We start from the raw sequence: 18,821 nt of genomic DNA, 5'->3' as shown, positions 1-18,821 counted from the left end.
CAGAGACTTGTGGGAGACCATTAAACATACCAACATGCGTTACAGTAGTACCAGAAGGAGAGGAGAGAAAGGAGCAAACACATGCAAAGAAATAATGGGTGAAACTTCCCAAATATGAAAAACATTAATCTGCACATTCAAGAAGTTTAAGGAACTCCAGGTAGGATATACTGAAAGGGATTCTTACTTAGACACACCATAGTTGAACTGTCAAAAGCCACAGAGAAAATATTGGAAATATGAGAAAACAGACTCACTGCATACCAGAGAAAGAAAATCAGTTAACAGCTAACTTCTAATCTGAAGCAATGGAGGCCAGAAGACAGTTGAATGATATTCAAAGTGCTGGAAGAGAAACTCAACCAAGAATACTATATGTAGCAAATCTATATTTCAAAAATGAAGGCAGAATAAAGACATTCCCAAATAAATAAAGATTGAGAGAATTCACTGCTAGCAGCCGACCTGCCTTACAACAGGTACTGAAGAAGTTTCTTCAGGCTGAAAGGAAGTGATACCAGGCAGCAATTCATACCAACATGAAGAAAGGAGCACTGGTAATAGTGAAATATAATTTACTTATATAAATGTTTGTGTGTGTGTGTGTATACATACATACACACACATACACACACATACACCTACCTCTTATTTAAAACACAACTGCATAAAACTATATAAAATTTATTGTTGGGCCTACAAGATATATAGATAGAAGGTATTTGACAATAACAACCAGAAGAGGAAGGGAAAGATACTAGAGTAGAGCAAGGAAGTGACAGCAGACAGTAACTCAAATCTTGACAAAGAAATGAATACCAAAAATGAAAAATAAGAAGGTTAATATTAAAAAGTCCATATATTTTTGTCTTAGATTCTACAAAAGACTTAAGATTATATAAAGCAATAATTATAACACTGTATTGTTGAATTTTTAATACATATAGACATATACAACAATAATAGCACAAAAGTGGGTGAGGGATTGATGCTACAATGGAGCAAAGTTTCTATATTTTATTGGAATTAAGTGTGCAAAAATGTGAAGTACATCCAGGTACCTTAAGCTGATATTGTAACCCCAAGAGCAACCACTAAAAAAAAAACCCTCAAAAAACATAATTTAAAATTAATTAAATAATTAAAATGGTACTTTAGAAAATGCAAAAAAAGTCAGTAAAGGAGAAACCAAGGAACAAAAGAAGACACAAGACAAACAGCAAAATGACAGGCATAAATCCAAACATATCACAGTAACAGTTAATGTGAATAAACAGTCCATTCAAAAGGCAGAGATTTTCACACTGCATAAAATGAGGTCTAACTATATTGCTCTCTAGAAGAGACAAACTTTTTTTTTTTTTGGTACTATCTGTATTTTGGGGTCATTATCCTATTTTAGTTTTTTTTTTTTTAATTGAAGTATAGTTGATTTACAATATTGTGTTAGTTTCAGGTGTACAGAAAGTAATTCAGTTGTATATATGTATTTTTTCAAATTGTGTTCCATCATAGGTTATTATAAGATATTGAATATAGTTCCCTGCACTATACTATAAATCCTTGTTGCTTATCTACTTTATGTATAGTAGTTTGTATCTGTTAATCCCATATCCTTATTTATCCCTCCCTACCTCCCTCTCCCCTTTGGTAACCATAAGTTTGTTTTCTATGTCTGTGAGTCTATTTCTGTTTTGTAAATAAGTTTATTTATGTCATTTCTTTTAGATTCCATATAGGAGTGATATCATATAATATTTGTCTTTCTCTGTCTGACTTACTTCATGTAGTATGATATTCTTCTAGGTCCATCCATGTTGCTGCAAATGGCAATATTTCATTCTTTTCTTAGGGCTGAGTAATATTCCATTGTATATGTGTGCCATATCTTCTTAAACCATTCACTCAGTATGATAATCTCTGGGTCCATCCATGTTGGCATTATTTCACTCTTTATTTCATACACATACGTACACACACACACACACACACACACAACCACATCATCTTTATCCATTCATCTTCAGTGGACATTTAGGTTGTTTCCATGTCTTGGCTATTGTAAATAGTGCTGCTATGAACATAGGGGTGCATGCATCTTTTCAAATTATAGTTTTCTCTGGATATATGCCCAGGAGTGGAATTGCTGGATCATATGGCAATTCTATTTTTAGTTTTTTGAGGAACCTCCATTCTGTTTTCCATAATGGCTGCACCAACTGACATCCCCATCAACAATGTAGGAGGGTTCCCTTCTCTCCACACCCTTTCAACATTTTATAGACTTTTTAATAACAGCCATTCTGGCCTGTGTGAGGTGATATCTCATTGTCATTTTGATTTGCATTTCTCTGATGATTAGTGATGTTGAGCATCTTTTCATGTGCCTATTGGCCATCTGTATGTCTTCTTTGGAGAAATGTCTATTTAGGCCTTCTGCCCAATTTTTGATTGGGTTGTTTGTTTTTTTGTTATTGAGTTGTATAAGCTGTTTCTATAGTTTGGAAGTTAAGCCCTTGTCAGTCACATCATTTGCAAATATTTCCATCCAGTCCATAGGTTGTCTTTTTGTTGATGGTTTCCTTTGCTGTACAAAAGACTGTAAGTTTGATTAGGTCCCATTTATTTATTTTCACTTTTATCTCTATTGCCTTGGTAGACTGACCTAAGAAAACATTGGTACGATTTATGTCAGAGAATGCTTTGCCTATGTTCTCTTCTAGGAGTTTTATGGTGTCATGTCTTATATTTTAGTCTTTAAGCCATTTGAGTTTATTTTTGTGTATGGTGTAAGGCTGTGTTCTAACTTCACTGATTTCCATGCAGCTGTCAACCTTTCCCAACACCACTTGCTAATGAGACTGTCTTTTCCTCAATGTATAATCTTCCCTCTTTTGTCATAGATTAATTGACCATGGGTGTGTAGGTTTATTTCTGGGCTCTATTCTGCTACATTGATTCATATGTCTGGTTTTGGGCCAATACCACACTGTTTTGATTACTGTAGCTTTGCAGTACTGTCTGAAGTCTGGGAGGGTTATGCCTCCTGCTTTGTTCTTTTTCCTCAGGATTGCTTTGGCAATTCTGGGTCTTTTATGGTTCCATATAAATTTTAGGATTATTTGTTCTAGTTCCATGAAAAATGTCATGGATAATCTAACAGGGATCACATTATATCTGTAGCTTGCTTTGGGTAGTATGGCTATTTAAACAATATTAATTCTTCCAATCCAAAAGCATGGGATAGCTTTCCATTTCTTTGAATCATTTTTGATTTCCTCTATCAATGTTTTATGGTTTTCAGCATATAGGTCTTTCACTTCCTTGGTTTATTCCTAGGTTGTTTTTTTTTAATGTAATTTTAAACAGGATTTTTTTTAACTTTCTCTGATATTTGATTGTTAGTGTAGAGAATGTAACTGATTTCTGCATATTAACTTGTATCCTGCTACCTTGCTGAATTCATTTGTTAGTTCTAATAGTTTTTGTGTGGTCTTTATTATTCTCTACATAGAGTAGCATGTCATCTGCAAATAGTGACAGTTTTACCTGTTCCCTTCCAACCTGCATACCTTTTACTTCTTTTTCTTGTCTAATTGCTGTGGCTGGGACTTCAATACTACGTTGAATAGAAGTGCTGAGAGTGGGTTTCCCTGGTGGCTCAGTGGTGAAGAATCCGCCTGCCAATGCAGGGGACACGGGTTCGAGCCCTGGCCTGGGAAGATCCCACATGCTGCAGAGCAACTAAGCCTGTGAGCCACAGCTACTGAGCCCATGAGCCACAGCTACTGAGCCCATGTGCCACAACTACTGAAGCCTGTGCGCCTAGAGCCCGTGCTCTGCAACAAGAGAAGCCACCGCAATGAGAAGCCCACGCACCGCAACGAAGAGTAGCCCCCACTAGCCGCAACTAGAGAAAGCCCGCGCGCAGCAACAAAGACCCAATGCAGCCATAAATAAATAAATAAATATTTAAAAAAATACAGTAATTTGGCTGAATATCACAACCTAGATTTCTGAGTTCCAGATTCATAATCATCTACCAGCTACCTGTTTGATACCTCCTGAGTATCTTTTCAGATATCTCAAATTTAACATGTCCCAATTGGAAATCTTGGTTTTTCTCCCCCTAAACTCAACACTCCCTCCTACTTCCTTCACTGACTCCCCCCTCCTTGAGAGCATCACAATCCAGGTAAATGGAACTACCATCCAATCAATCGCTCAAGGTAAAAATCCAGAAGTCATTTTTTACTCTTCCCTGTCCCTCACTATACAAAATCTGTCAGTGGTCCTGCATGTTTTATTTCCAAAGTATATCTTAAATTTGTCCACTTTGTGCATGCACCAGTGGAGTCTAGTACAATCTTGGAGGGTTAGTCAATAAAGTACTGTGCTTTCACTTCAGCACCCTCAGCAATCCGGAGAACAGCTCAGATATGAAAGTCTTTAGTTTATAAAACTTGGACTTACACACTACGATTCAGCAAATTATCTTTTCATACACGCTAGTAGTTAAAGAAATCTTCATTATGGTACACACACTGATTATGCAAAATACATGTTAAATTAACAAAACAGGAAGCGATTCTGGCTATATCGGTAGTTTAGAGTTTAATGCCCATTATTTTTCTCTACCAAGTTACTAAACCCACCCCCCCCACACAAAAAAAATTATTATTCACTGAACAGCCAAAATAAAGGTGACCTGGATTGGAAACAATAATCACTTTGCAGTGGAGACTGTGTTAGACAATACTAGAAATCATTAATTTAAACACGGACACATTTCTCTGGATTAAATCAAGGTATGTTTCTCTTTATCTGGCCTGCACCTGCTGTAATAATCACTATGTTGAGTTTGCTGTGACAAAGTAATCTGGGGAAAGATTTGAATAGAAAACATTATGGGAGAAAACATCTAAAATTTAAGTACACATTTCCTGTCCAGCTCAATCACCACACTTCTTACTAAAGAGTGAGCTCCCTCAGATCTTCTACAATGCCCAGGGCACTCTTAATTTCAGGAAATTAGTACTAAATTTTCCTTGTACACTTGTTTTAACAACCTCCTAACATACATACCTCTTGCACTTTATAGAATAAAAGGTCAAAATGTACATTGTTCTGTAAATGAGAACGTTTACTTAGAGATAGGTGTGGTATGAAAAGACCCTTGAACAGGGAGATATTGGTTCATTCATTTGTTCATACAATTACCTCCTGGGTGCCAAGTAAATAAAGTACAGTAGTTAAGAGCTTAGGCTTTTGAGTCAAAACAAAGGGATCAAATCTTTACTCCATCACTTTTATTTAACCTTGATGTGCAGATGCATCATCTATGAAACATCATAGAATTGTGCTGAGGTTATTAAATAAAATAAAGTGCTTTAGCTCAGTGGCTGGCACAAAACGGGCAATCAATTAATGATTACTGTCATGATAATTACTATTACTGCTGCTCACAGGAACTCAGTCTGGTGCTGTAGGAAGCCCTGTAAACAAATGAAGTACAACCTAATGAAATCTGAACATGTTATGAGACTACAGGGTAGGGAGCAACCAACTTTATAACAATTGGGGAAGTCATGATATAAAGATATGATTTTCTTAGATATTTATTAATGTACTATTAGAATATTTATGGTATTTAGCTATGACAGTAACCTTTGCTGGAAAACAATATTTAGGATTTTCATGAAAGGGCTGCCATGTTGCAGATCCACTGTCTCACCCATCAATTTGCCTTCATCAGTATCCACAAAGGCAAGTTCATCACTCAAGCCCTAAAAAGACATTAGTCAAGTGGGAGAGGGGGCTTCTGGATTAACTGGAGAATGAAAGAAAATTCTTATACTGGCAATCTATATCTACCTTATGAATTATCAGACTCAGGGAAGACATACTGAATCTGTTCAACATGTCATCATGATATAAAAGTCCAAACTAGAAGAGATACAAGCTACAAGGAGGAAAGCTTCAGCTCACAATTAGGAAAACAAAGAAGCCATTTAATAAACAGAACAGTCTCTGAAGGTAGTGAACACCTCTTCAATTTAAGTTGAGGCTGCACAATGATAAAGAAGGGGTTCTGTAGAAGGAATTTCTCACCGGACTACGAGCTCCTAGAGAAGAGGAAGTCATTCATTTTCACTCATCTGGTGCTTAGCATTAACCTGGCACATAGAAGCTTAATAAAAGTTTTTTCAATAAATAGGTTAAAATATAGGGCCCTTTCCAACTCTAAAATTTTACAGTTCTTTTATCAAGCAATGTTACATGCAAAAAGGAATCAGTACTATATATTTCTAGCATGCTACTTCATATGTAATAAAGGAGGAAAATTATATATTGTATTTGCAAAAGAAACTCTAGAGAATACATAAGAAACTGACAAATGGTTTCCTAAAGTGGAATTTAGGGGAAAGGTTGGATGGAAACAGGATGAAAGTGTGACTTCTCTATGTATACCTTTTTTTTTTAAACATCTTTATTGGAGTATAATTGCTTTTCAATGGTGTGTTAGTTTCTGCTTTATAATAACATGAATCAGCTATACATACTATGTATATCTTTTTATATTACTTTTATTTTTTAACCTTGTGAATGTATCACCTTTTGAAAAATAATGTTGTAAATAACTACATATTATATTTATTATATATTATTAAATATATAATATTATTAAAATCTTCACTGAAAAAACCAATGGCTTTGAGCTAGTACTTAGAAATAAATGATCAAGTATCCATAATTTAAGTACATGTCCAACTTATATTGTTGGATCTTTTTACTTTATTCTAATTAATGGAAATTTAAAGTGCTTGGCTGATTTGATTATAATTTATTAGCCTAGAAGTCTAAACTGTATCACAAGGAAAACGTTGTTGCCTAATGAGATGCCAATGCTTTCTGGATACTCTAAATTATTTACAGAGATTATAGTAGCATGGAGCAGAATTACACTATCGATAAAATTACCTTTGAAAGATAGTTTTTAAAATGTTCTGTGTAGAAATGAGCACATCTAGCACTCAGATCTTGGGTTATAATATCATACTCCAATAAAAGGAATCAGGGCTCCTTGGGAAAAAAAAAAAGGTTGATTTACAACTGAAGCAGAAAATATACGACATGAAGAAGCTGAAAGATCTTATATGCCAGAAACTACAGAAGTGCTCAAACTAAACAAAAACCCTATGTTGATGGGAGTATGTCAAAGGGACACAGTAGTCGACTGAATGAGCTCCCAATGGCCAAAGCTGGAACAACTTGAGAAACAAAATAAAGATGCGCTTAATTATAACCCAAAATATAAAATAAAATTCATGAGCCCATACTGATATTAGTAAATGACTGAATGAATTAATAAAAAGGAGAGAAAAGACAAATCTCCCATGCAGAAGAATCCCAAATAATTTAGGAAGATACTCTACTCCCAAGGAGAGGGAACATAACTCCCCACTCCCTAAGTGTGGGCTGTACAGAGACTTCCTTCCAAAGAGCACAGCATGGAAAGATGGAAAAAAGAGTAACTTTACAGTAGAGAAACCTAACAGTACCTCAGCAAGTGACTGAGGTCAACATCAACTGTAATAAATCATGTTGATAGTATGTACTCTGGAAATGATGTGATGAAAATGCTACCTAACCTCTGTGTCTTCCTCCCCAAAATCCATTATTTCAGTCTCACTATGAGAAAAACACCAGACTAATTCCAACAGAGGAGCATTCTACAGAATATCTGACCAGTACTCCTCAAAATGGCCAAAGTCATCAAAAACAAGGAAAGCCTCAGGAATTCCCTGGCGGCCCAGTGGTTAGCATTCAGTGCTTTCACTGCCAGGGCCTGGGTTCAACCCCTGGTCTTGGAACTATGATCCTGCAAGCCGCGTGGCGTGGCTGGGGAAACAAAAATACACAAGGAAAGCCTAAAAAAGAAATTGTCATGGTCTAGAGGAGTCCAAGGAGACATGAATGACTAAATGTAATGTGGTATCCTGGAAGGGATACTAAAACAGAAAAAGAACATTAGGTAAAAACTAAAGTATGGACTTTAGTTAATGACAATGTATCATGTATATATTATCTATATACACTTATCTATTCAGGTAACTTGAGATAGTCTGTGGCTTTTTTCTCCTCTATAAAATAGATCTAATAATTACTTTTCAGGGCTGTTAGATAATGTATACAAAGCATACTGTTATTATCATTATAATCAATATTGTAAACAAATGTGTTGGTTTTCATGTACGTGTATTCTTCTTAGCAATGAGGACACTGCTGACAAAGGCATTATAGCTGGTAGGACAAAATGAGTCATGAGGAACTCATATGATTGCTTGAAGCAGCAGGTGACAGTACCTGATGCTCTCGGTGCCTTACGTCATTTAGACGTGAAATCCAGGCCTAATCCTTTAAATCCAATAAATCATGCCAGGATTAAAGGCTACAGAAAGGTAGCTTGAAGAAATCTTATAGATATTCCATTAATAAAAGCAAATCATAGCTAAAAGAGTCTATTATGATTTACCAAAATGTTATATATTCAGATCAGGGTAATATTCTTAGAAAGGGGTCAGATCTTTTTAGTCCTGTGTCTCTCCATTAGAAGTGGAAGCTAACTTTATTAGCTACATAAATACCAAGAAAACTAAACACTAAAACTAACCTAACATGAATAAAGAAGGAAGGGAAATAAAAATAGAGACCAGAAAATGGGAGAGAGATTTTTAAAGGAAAAGGATTATTGTATTTGTTACTAGTAGGACACCTACCACAACTGACAAGTTGCACACTCGTTTTCTGCCACCTATTTCTCCAGTTGTTTTACTTGTGAGCAGAGTTTCCTAGTCAAGCAAAGGGGGACCTCATAGTATCACCACATGAGTGAAAGTGAAATGTCAAGATGCTTTCACATAGAGACGCTTCTAACACATAGGATACCATCATAAGAACTAGAAAAAGCAGCCCCCTCTGGGTGGAACAATTAGAAAAGAGCACCTGTTCCTCTGGGTTAAGCCAGCAGGAGCTGGATAGGCCCCCACTCACCTCTTGAACTAGACACAACCTGCACAATGGTATGTGGTGGCCTTGCCTCCAACTAAGGAAAACTTGGTTAACCCAATGGCACAGAGCACATAACTTACTTTTTCTGGGGGGTGGGGGAAAAGGTAGATTTTTAATAACTGCTTTTATCACCAGGTTAAGTCATGCAGTTACAAAGTAGTGAGAAATTTCTGAAAGGATATTATTGTTAAAAAAACTCATTCTTACATAAATAATATCTAGTACTTCATTGGGACAGTACTGTTCAAAAGGTCCTGACCAAACAACTCCCAAACAAAACACAACCTTAGGTTGTTTCCAGCCCACTGGGAATGAAGCCGTGTGCGGAAGATGAGGCCTGTAAAAGACGACACAAAGTCAGGGCGAGTCAGAGCCTTTGGTAATGCTCAGAGCCGCCAGCCAGACGCCAAAGACAGAGCTCAAGTGGTTTCTCCTGAGACACTCTACTTGAATTACTGTTCAATTAGTCAACACAACACATCTTCAAAAGAGAACAATTAACATGATAAGGAGAAGACTGCATTCTTTGGGCTGTATGTCGTAATTGTGGTTAGTAAATTCTGACAGTCTTAATAAAAATAGCCTCCATCATTTGCAGGTATGAAATTCTCTACCAGGCTTTTTATTTTTGCTGGATGACAAAATGCGATTAATAAGCTATAAATGATACTGTTTTATGTTATAAAAATACTAGCTTTTTTCATTTATTGTATTTACAGGCATTCACCGCTTGAGTCAAGGTTAGGCTTGTTAAGTGATTAAAGGCAATTTTATTACAGCAGCATGTATTTATTTTATTCTAAAAGAATAAAATGCATAAAGAGAAAGTTTGTGTGTAACCTCTCAAAAATTGAGCTATTTTGCTGATGTAAAATACCAGTAACCCACTTGAGGACCATGCTACCTTCTGAAAATGCCATATACCTGCTTCTTACATGTGTCAAAGCACTTGATACTTGTCCAGAGCTGAAGCGGCAAGCTACCGACTGCTCTTGGACAGCAGGTGCTTCTCTGGGGCTACAGCTGACTGTGCTGGGAAGCAGCCATGGAGCAAAGCAGCACAGGCAGATGGAAAAAACCCTTTTATTTAAAGGCAAAATGCCCAAATGGCTCTCTGGCATAGCTAATTGCTACTATCACGAATTCGCTTATATATGATCCCCTAACCTTAATTTTTTTCTTCTTAAGGGGCTGATTTGGATTAACTTGTTGAGAATGGCGTATAACTTACTTTTAATAAGATGCACAGGCCATAGCAACTGATCCACTTCCTTACTGGGATGAATGGCCTCTTCTGAAGCGAAAATCTTGTAAGTCACGCTTGACGGTCGCCATCTTGAGGAAAAAACCGCAAAGCCGCAAAGCCACTTCCGATTGATCTGGAATTGGTCTGTAGTGAGAGGGGGCATACAGAGAACTCCTGGGCCCCGGCGGGTAAGGAGGCGCTGCAGACACACAGGGAACGACAATGACCAGCAAAGCAGCTGGATAATTTCTGGCCAGCAGCCCAGCATCCAGGAGGCAAACCAAGGGGAGGAGGAGGAAGGTGGGTACAGTGAAGTGGGGTTGAGAAGGAGTGAAGGAAGGAAAAGGGTCTCCTCCACCAAAAATGAGACCTACCACCGGTAAAGTTATTTCAGCCTTTGCCCTGAAGCCTCTCCCCTTCCTTCCCTCCGCCCCCCGCGCCCCCATTCTTCTCCTCCCCCAGCTCGTAGCTCCAGGACTGAGCCCAGGGTCCATGAGCCCACAGTCCCCAGGCTCTGGGCCTAGGACGTCCAGGCGCGCGGTACTCCCGGCCACCCTCACACGGGTGAAGGGCCAGCCTCCCCTCAGGGGGATGCATGCCTCCTGCAGGGGACCCAGAGTCAACGCCAAGCAAAAAGCATACACTCCCGCGGCGCCCACTCTCCCGCTAGCCCGCAGCACTCCCGCGGCCCAGCTCATGGCCGCCCGAGGAAGAGGAAGAAAATGGAGGAAAGCGGAGGGAAAGCTGGTTGAAGCTCAGAGGAGGAAAACCTTTGGCTACTGAGGCTGCGTAAGGCGGCGCCCAGCCCGTGCGGACCTCGCGGGGGCCAAGCGCGCCAGGTGCAGGCGCGAGGCAAGGAGGCGAGCCCTGAGGCACTGCGCCTGCGCCTGTTGCAGGTTGCGGTTCCTGTGGCTGGCGGGTTTCAGAGAGGCTCCTTGGGCTCCAAGCGCACGAGGTGCAGCAGGCACACTGAACTAGAGGGACTCAGCTCTCAAACGGAGTGTTCCTTGCCCAGAGAGGCAGGGAACACCAGGGAGCCCAGCTAAATTTACTTCTAACGAAATCTTGTCTAGATGTATCGGATAAGGGCTTTTTGACTCTTGATTGGGAATTTTTCACCAGGGCTGTGGGAGAAAGGGATCCCAGGGCTACTGTTTACCACCCAAATACGAGCTGAAGCAGAAAAAGCATTTAATTTAAACCCTCTATGCAAAGGAGATTTTTAAATAAGATACAAAACCCTAAGAATTTGATCAGGGCAGTGCTAATTGATAACCATATATACAATTGAAAACCATTTCTACAACTCATTATTTATGAAGTCGTTAAATGTAGAATCTAATCAAATCCCCCTCTCATCCGTTAATTGGGGATGAACCAAGGTTTCCACTTCTCTTCTCCCACCACATTCTACCCAGTTAACTGTTTTCTTACTCATTTGTGAATCATAAAACATAATACACATCTGACAAATTCTCTTACAAAATGTAGAGCAGTGTTTCTCAGCCTTTTTTCATTATCTTTCCCTCAAGAGCTTCTTCAGACATTAACCCTAATCGTTCAGCTCCCTCACCTGCCCCCACAGCATGAGATTAAATATTATGGAGTGAGACTTTTGTCTGGTAGGGTTGAGCTTTGCAGAGCCAAACCCTTGATATATCAAAGATTTTTTTCACCAACCCCCCCAACCGAAGAACCAATTTTCACCCCCTTGGGGCAATATTGCTCCAGCTGAGAACACATGATGTACAGCACTTTTATTTCCTAGAATATTCCCTGTAGAAAGTATATTTTGAAGCTTTTTGATCTCTGCAAGGATCTCCTAAAATGAAGCTTTAATTTGGTGTAAGAGAGGAGCTTAAAACAAGGCAAAATCCACAGAAGACTCCCCTCCCCCATCCTAACTAAACTCTCATGACCATATTTTGTACATTCAAGGGAAAAGTTGAAAAAAAAGTAAAGACAACAAAATAATGGGAAACTAATTATGTTCAGTAATAGATGACTGAAATGAAAGCTATTAAATAGCAAGGATAACAGAGAGTGAACCGTAGCTCTCTGACCAAATGGGTTTGCCTCCACTAGTGCCATGTAGGTCCTCAGGGTCTGCGTATATGCCTTCTAATTTTTCCCACTGGTCCTGTCCTAGTCTAATTTGTAAATTACCTTGGTCCTGACTTTTTAGTTTTTGTTTCACTGTGTATTTCCTATAGCTGCCTTAAATTCTTTGTGGAATCAAGGAAATATATATTTTTGTATGAAGCACATGCACTCCTACTTTGGACACCAAGAGGGAGCTACCAATTGACTGTTACCAAGCATCCATCAATAACCAGTTAGATGAGGTACCCTAAATACTCACTGTGAAATACTTGAGGGCAGAAATGATGTCATACTGAACTCATAACCATAACACAGCAAGCATAGTAGTAGTTTGCTAAAAGAATAACCTAGAGGATGCTCTAAACTCCCTGTGTGGTATTTCAACAGAGGGACCAAATCAACTACTTGAGTTTATATTAATTGGCATAATACTTGCAGGGTTGGAGATATTTAATTTTTTTATACCACGAAGTTATATTTCTATTTTCCTTCTGATATACATTGTCTTAAAAATAAGTACTTAGTAAAAATTATATAAAAACACATAAAGTTAATGAAGCAATATAAAGTGAATATGCTGGTGCCCTAATGGAAGAAAGCACAAAATGAAATTTCAATACTAGAAATTTTGTTGTTTTATGAGAAGAATCGTAAGTTCTATATTAAATGGATTAGTATACATATTCTACCAAACCCGAAGACAACTTTTACATATATGACATACTTCGGAAGTATAACTTACATCTGTACAGGTTGAGTATCATTAGAATAGAGAAATAGAGAAATTCCTTTACCATTTCCTTTTTCTAGCCTTGAGAGGCTGGAGTTATGTCATAGGTCCAATGTTCTTTTATATTTTAAAGATCAGGTGAAAATACTTTCAAAATGTAAAATATACAGTCTACTATCTTCTGTTCTATAAAACATGGAACATTAAAAGGTTTTAAAATATCAGGTCTTTTTGGACATCCCGAAGTGTGTTTGCACTCTTCTTTAAAAGGGCCTCCTCCTCAGAATTCACAAGTTAACTTTCACAACATCTGAGACACCATTTTGGCCCAAGACACAAGGGATACTGAGAAAGATTTCTTCTTTTATTCCATATAAGCCCTAAAAGGCAAAATTAGGTTATTATTCAGTAACCTGATATGGAAAAGCAGCTATGCAAGACAGCTTCAGAATAAGAATATACAGAGAGACTATGGAGCTCAAGAATCATTCGGAGGGCAGCAGAGTGATCGTCAACAATACGAAGAGCATCCTAATGTCCTATGACCATGTAAGAACTTGTGTTTAATGACCTGAGGAATGTGCCAGATGCCTTCAAAGGGGCCAAAAAGGGCACTGTCTATTTTACCCCTTACCCTTGTCATATTTCTTTCTAAGCAGAAGAATGCCATGCAGTCTGGTGAAGGACTGTGAGATCAAGCAGGCTGTGTTTGGTGTAAAATAATCAAGAGAACAGTGAAGGCAGAAGCAGGAAGAGGCTGGGCAGGCTCTGCTTTGTATAATCTTTACATGAGGGGATGCCACTGAGTTTGGACAACAGATGCTAACAGGTGGCTTCTCAAGCTTCCAGAGGTGAAGCCTCCGGTGGAGCCTAAGGTTCCAGGTACTCAACATGCTCAGCAGGGTTTATGTAATTCCCCTGCCAGTCACCAATGGAATGTACTCCTGCCCTCCTGGCTACCACCTGGCTTCTATCCAGGACCTTCCATGATGGACAGGGCCATGGAATAGGTGCAGCCATGGCCACCACCCTATCCTAGGGCCATGGAACCTCCCATCAGCAGCCCTGATGTTCCCTCCACTCCTGCAGCTGAAGCCAAGGCTGTAGAGGCAGCTGCTAGAGCCTATTACAACCTGGGTAACCCACACAATGTCTACATGCCCACAAACCAGCCTCCACCTCCTCCCTGGAAGGTAAGAAGACCCAGTAGACCTCTCACACCTCTCTGCCCCCTACCACCCATTGCCTTTTCTTACCCCAGAATGTAGGGTTGGGGGAGGCAATGGGAAGGTCTTGTTCCTCCAGGTGTGCCTGTAAAGTTACCAGGAACCAGCGTTGAGAAAGGGAGAGGCTCCTTGACCCTGGAGTGGTGCCTCCCAGCTTCCCATAATAGTTCAGAGCCCACAGGCACTACTCAGCCAAGCTTCCCTCTCACCGTCTCTGGGGCTCTCCTCAGGAGCTCAGCGTTCCTGTTTTACTCTAGTGGCCCACAGAGGGACTCCCTATCCACCTTTTCCACTGCAGTCCAACTCCCTCATTTTGGTAGCCACTTTATACTCAACCTCCTGATCTCCATCAGAACAGCCACATGTCTTCTCCTCAGGGTCCCCTGCCAGGCTCTACTCACATTCACTCCACTCTGGTCCGTGCCTCGCCATGGAAGGCCACTGTCCCACCAGACTGTCAGCCCACATTCCCTTCCCAGCCACATTCCAGCTGCAGTCACACTTGCCTGCCCCCGCTTCCCTTTCCTGTCCTTGGTCATTCTGTTGCTCCCTCTGTGTAGCACAATACCTTTTAGAGCTTTAACATGAGCTGCCAGGGGTTGGGTGGCATCAGGAACAAGGCAGCGTGGCTGGGGCAAAAGCCCTCCTGCCTTCCGTGCTAGTGTTTCAGGAATTTGCTCTCTCTCCTTTCACTGTATCTCTTCCTGCTAGAAAGGGCTTCTTGGATTAGAACTGGAAATGTATGTCCATGCCATTATGCCATTTGGGGGCTGCTGGGTAGGCTGGAAACAAGGGCCCTGACCTCCAAGGCTGCCCTGGCCTAGCCCTGTGTACTGCCATGACCTGCTGCACCCCCTTAGCCTATCCTCTTCCCTTTAAGCGTCACGCCTGGTTGGCAGTATGACCCCTGGATGCACTGAAATTTGCTTCCTTTCCTCATAGACTGGCCGTGAAGTGAGGAAATGGTTATTTAAAGAGAATTCCCTATTTATCTGACAAAAAATCAAGTTACTATATTAATGTTAAATAAACTCTATTGGCAACTTTATTTGCTGAAAATGTGAATAAAAATGCAGTAACTGGGAAAAAAGATTAAGAGCATACAAATGATTTTGCTCTTAATGTCAAATGTTTAAGTATTTCCTATAAACTATAACTCATCCACTGATTTGTTCAGTAAAGACTATGAAATTCCCGTATTACTCAACCTCTTTTCAGGAGCATTCATTTGACACCTCCCTGACTCTTCTTCAGGAGCCCCCTGGGGGTAATTGCTTATTCTCCCACAGCCCTTTGTATCCTCAGAAGAGGAAGAGTGTAGAATCCACTGTATACCCCTCACTGTCTCTTCCAGATTATTAATCCCTTGCTCTTTTAAAAACAAAAACAATTCCCCCTATTTTTTGAGGCCCATCTTATTCAGCTCTTCTTTCCTTTCTAATGACCGTCTACAAACCTCTTGAGTATTCCATCTCATTCATAAAAGACTTTGACCCTAGCAATCTTTTCTCTCTATCCCAGTTTGTGCCATTATCCTTGGTGGCTTCATTGTCCATGTGGATAAACGAACCAATTCCCTTTCTTTCCAGTTTCTTGTCTGGTTTAGCTCATGGGACCTTCTCCCACCCCAAGTATCTTACTCTGAACCTTGTTATGAGGTTCCTCCATATCCAACTTATATTCCTTTCTTGTAACTCTTTTGCTACACCCTAAGACCCTTTGCCTATTTTAATTTTTATAAATATTTCTTAAATTCTTTATTACTCATTTTCTTTTTGTAATTTATTCATTTGTATGTAGATAACATTTAAGGGCAACGGTTTTGAATTTGACTGCGACCCTTTAGCAGAAGGTCAAACTCATTTTTAACAAGTATAGACACCAAAACTACCTACATCTCTATCTCTCTGTCTTCCTCTCTTCTCTCTCCCCCTTTAACACTCCACAAGTAAAACCCAAACCCAGATGAATTCAGTTATCTACTTTCTCCACTCCTGCACTCAGGTCCCTAGAGAAAACCGCACAACAAAGCTGATCTTTAACTTTTGTCAAAATTAATGCTTAGCTACCTCAAGCATCCACCTGACAGTAATTCTGCCTTTATTTTTTTGTCAAATTCTCTTTCTCACTGTCTACAAAGATGATTTCATATCTTCTCAAACACCTGACTTTTCTATACCTCCCTTGACTTTCAGTAGATGATTTTGTCTCTTTTCACTAAAAAGATACAAGTCATCAGATGCTTCCAATGCCAAACTTACAAACCTGTATGATTCACTACCTGTCTTCTCTTTGTTATCCCCTATTAAAAAAGAGAGTTGTCCCTCCTCCTTTCTAGGACTAATACCTTCACCAATGCTCTGGATCCCACCCTCTCTGCTTATTACTTCTATCTTCAATATCTTCTTTACATCTTATCTTTTAAACAACAACAAAAAAACCTGCCTTGCCCTGGTTTTCCTCTCCAGTTACTGCTCTCTCTCCTTAATTTCACAGCCACTTACCTCAGAAGAGCTGTTTATACTGGCTTTAATTTCTCCAGTCTACTTAAAAGGTTCTCAGCTGGAGGTGATTTTGCCTTACCAAACGTTCCCAAGGGACATTTGGTAATGTCTGGAGACATTTTTTTTTTAACATCTTTATTGCAGTATAACTGTGGAGACATTTTTGATTGTCAAAACTGGTATGCTACTGGCATCTAATGAATAGAGGCCCGGGATGCTGCTAACATCCCACAATGCACAGGACAGCCCCAATAATGAAGAATTATCCAGCCCAAAATCAACAGTGCCGAAGTTAAGAAAACCCTGGTGTACTCCAATCAGAATTTTTCATTTCTATTACTTCATTAAACACCTGCTGAGGTTGTCAGTGGCCTCTGTTACTCTACCTTCCTGGCATTTTAACCCTCATTTTATATGACTTCACATCAATCAAGAACAGAAAACCAATCCTTTCATCTTTAAGGCATCCTCCTTTCACTTGGTTCCCATGATTCCATGTTCTCTTGGTTTTTAACTCTGGCCACCACTTAGTCACCTTCATGGACTCACACTATAAACTCTGCTGTTAATACTGAAATTCCTCAAGACTCAATCTGTCTTCTCACTTTATACTCTCTCCTTAGGCAAGCTCGTTGAAATTCATGGTTTCGGCTACCATGTGTAAGGGATATCTACTGTCTTTGCCTGTCTAGTATCTCTTTCTCTCTCTCTCTTTTTTTTTTTTTCTTAATGTTGACAGAACCTCTCTTTTCCTTTCAGGAACTGCCTCTCTCTGAACTGACAAGTATCACAGGAATGGACAAGTGATCCCAGAAAGGCCAATTATCAAGAAATTAATATGGGTAAAGGGAGAGGCAGGGTTCTGATACTATAGGCTCTAAGCCTGCAGACGCTGAGGGCCATCTTTGTTGCCCCATGGAAAAAGCCCACATGAGCTTGAAGCCAATAAGAGTGAAAAGATGAGTCAAGATTGTGGAGAGAAAAGGTAGCTCTAATGATATAGTTTGAGCATGTGGTTCGGGCCTCCTTGGCATTTTGGTTACATGAGCCAATATATCTTCTTTTTATTAAGTTAGTTTGGGTTGGCTTCTGTGGCTTTTAACTAAGAGCCCTGATATACACTTTTTATGTTGATGATGCTCATATTTATAACTCCAACCCCAAACTCTTATGAATTCCAGAAGCTTGTACCCAACTGACTATTTCCTCTGAGATACTGCAAAGGCACCTCAAATTCAATTTCTCCATAACTACAAACATGATCTTCAAACCTGATTCTCTTTGAATATGCCTTTCCTCAGTGGGTTATATAACCATTTATCTAACTGTGCAAAACAGAAACCTAAGAATGACCTTTATCTCCCTTATTTCCCGCTTCATTCCATTATCAAGACCTATGAATTTTACCTCTTAAATATAGTATAACTCAAATTTGCCACCTTCTCTTCATCTCTACTACTACCATCCTCTCTGTTCCAAGCTAATGCATATCCTCTTCCCAAGTTTACCCACCTCTACTCTTGTCCCCTTCAAATCTGTCCCATCCATCACAGCCCCAGGAATCTTTTTAACAAAAAAAAATTGTAAAACCAGTCCCTTTCTTAAGTTCCATTGGTGGCTTTCCATAGCTCTTATGGTAAGGACCCAAACCCCTTTATAAGACTTTCAGTGGCCTGACCCTGCTTACTTCCTCCAGCCTTATCATGTACTTCCCTTTGCTCCCTTTGCTCTGTGCATTTCAACCACGGACCTTTTTTGTTTTTTCCAGATCCTCAAGTGCTCTCTACTTATATCTACCTCAGGTCCCCTACACATGTGTCCCCTCTGCTTGGAATATTAGTCCAGCCTTGCAAATTAACGTCTACTCATTATTCAGATTAGGTCATTTTACTTCCTTAGGAAATCTTCCCTAACCACCACAAACGCCCCCTCCGCAGAGT

At 39.6% G+C, this 18,821-nt stretch overlaps 2 pseudogenes; one reads left to right on the top strand and one right to left on the bottom strand.

Moving 5' to 3' along the window:
* The window catches only part of LOC114886572, a 59,137-nt pseudogene that overhangs the window by 17,654 nt on the left and 22,662 nt on the right, over positions 1 to 18,821 (bottom strand).
* Positions 13,623 to 17,688, top strand: LOC114886828 (annotated as a pseudogene).

The sequence above is a fragment of the Monodon monoceros genome, unplaced genomic scaffold, assembly GCF_005190385.1.
Source record: "Monodon monoceros isolate NGI ecotype Baffin Bay Population unplaced genomic scaffold, NGI_Narwhal_1 Super_Scaffold_7, whole genome shotgun sequence".
In the NCBI taxonomy this organism is placed as follows: domain Eukaryota; kingdom Metazoa; phylum Chordata; class Mammalia; order Artiodactyla; family Monodontidae; genus Monodon; species Monodon monoceros.
The sequence above is the reverse complement of the archived record's forward strand: the minus strand, read 5'-3'. Positions and strand labels throughout refer to the sequence as shown.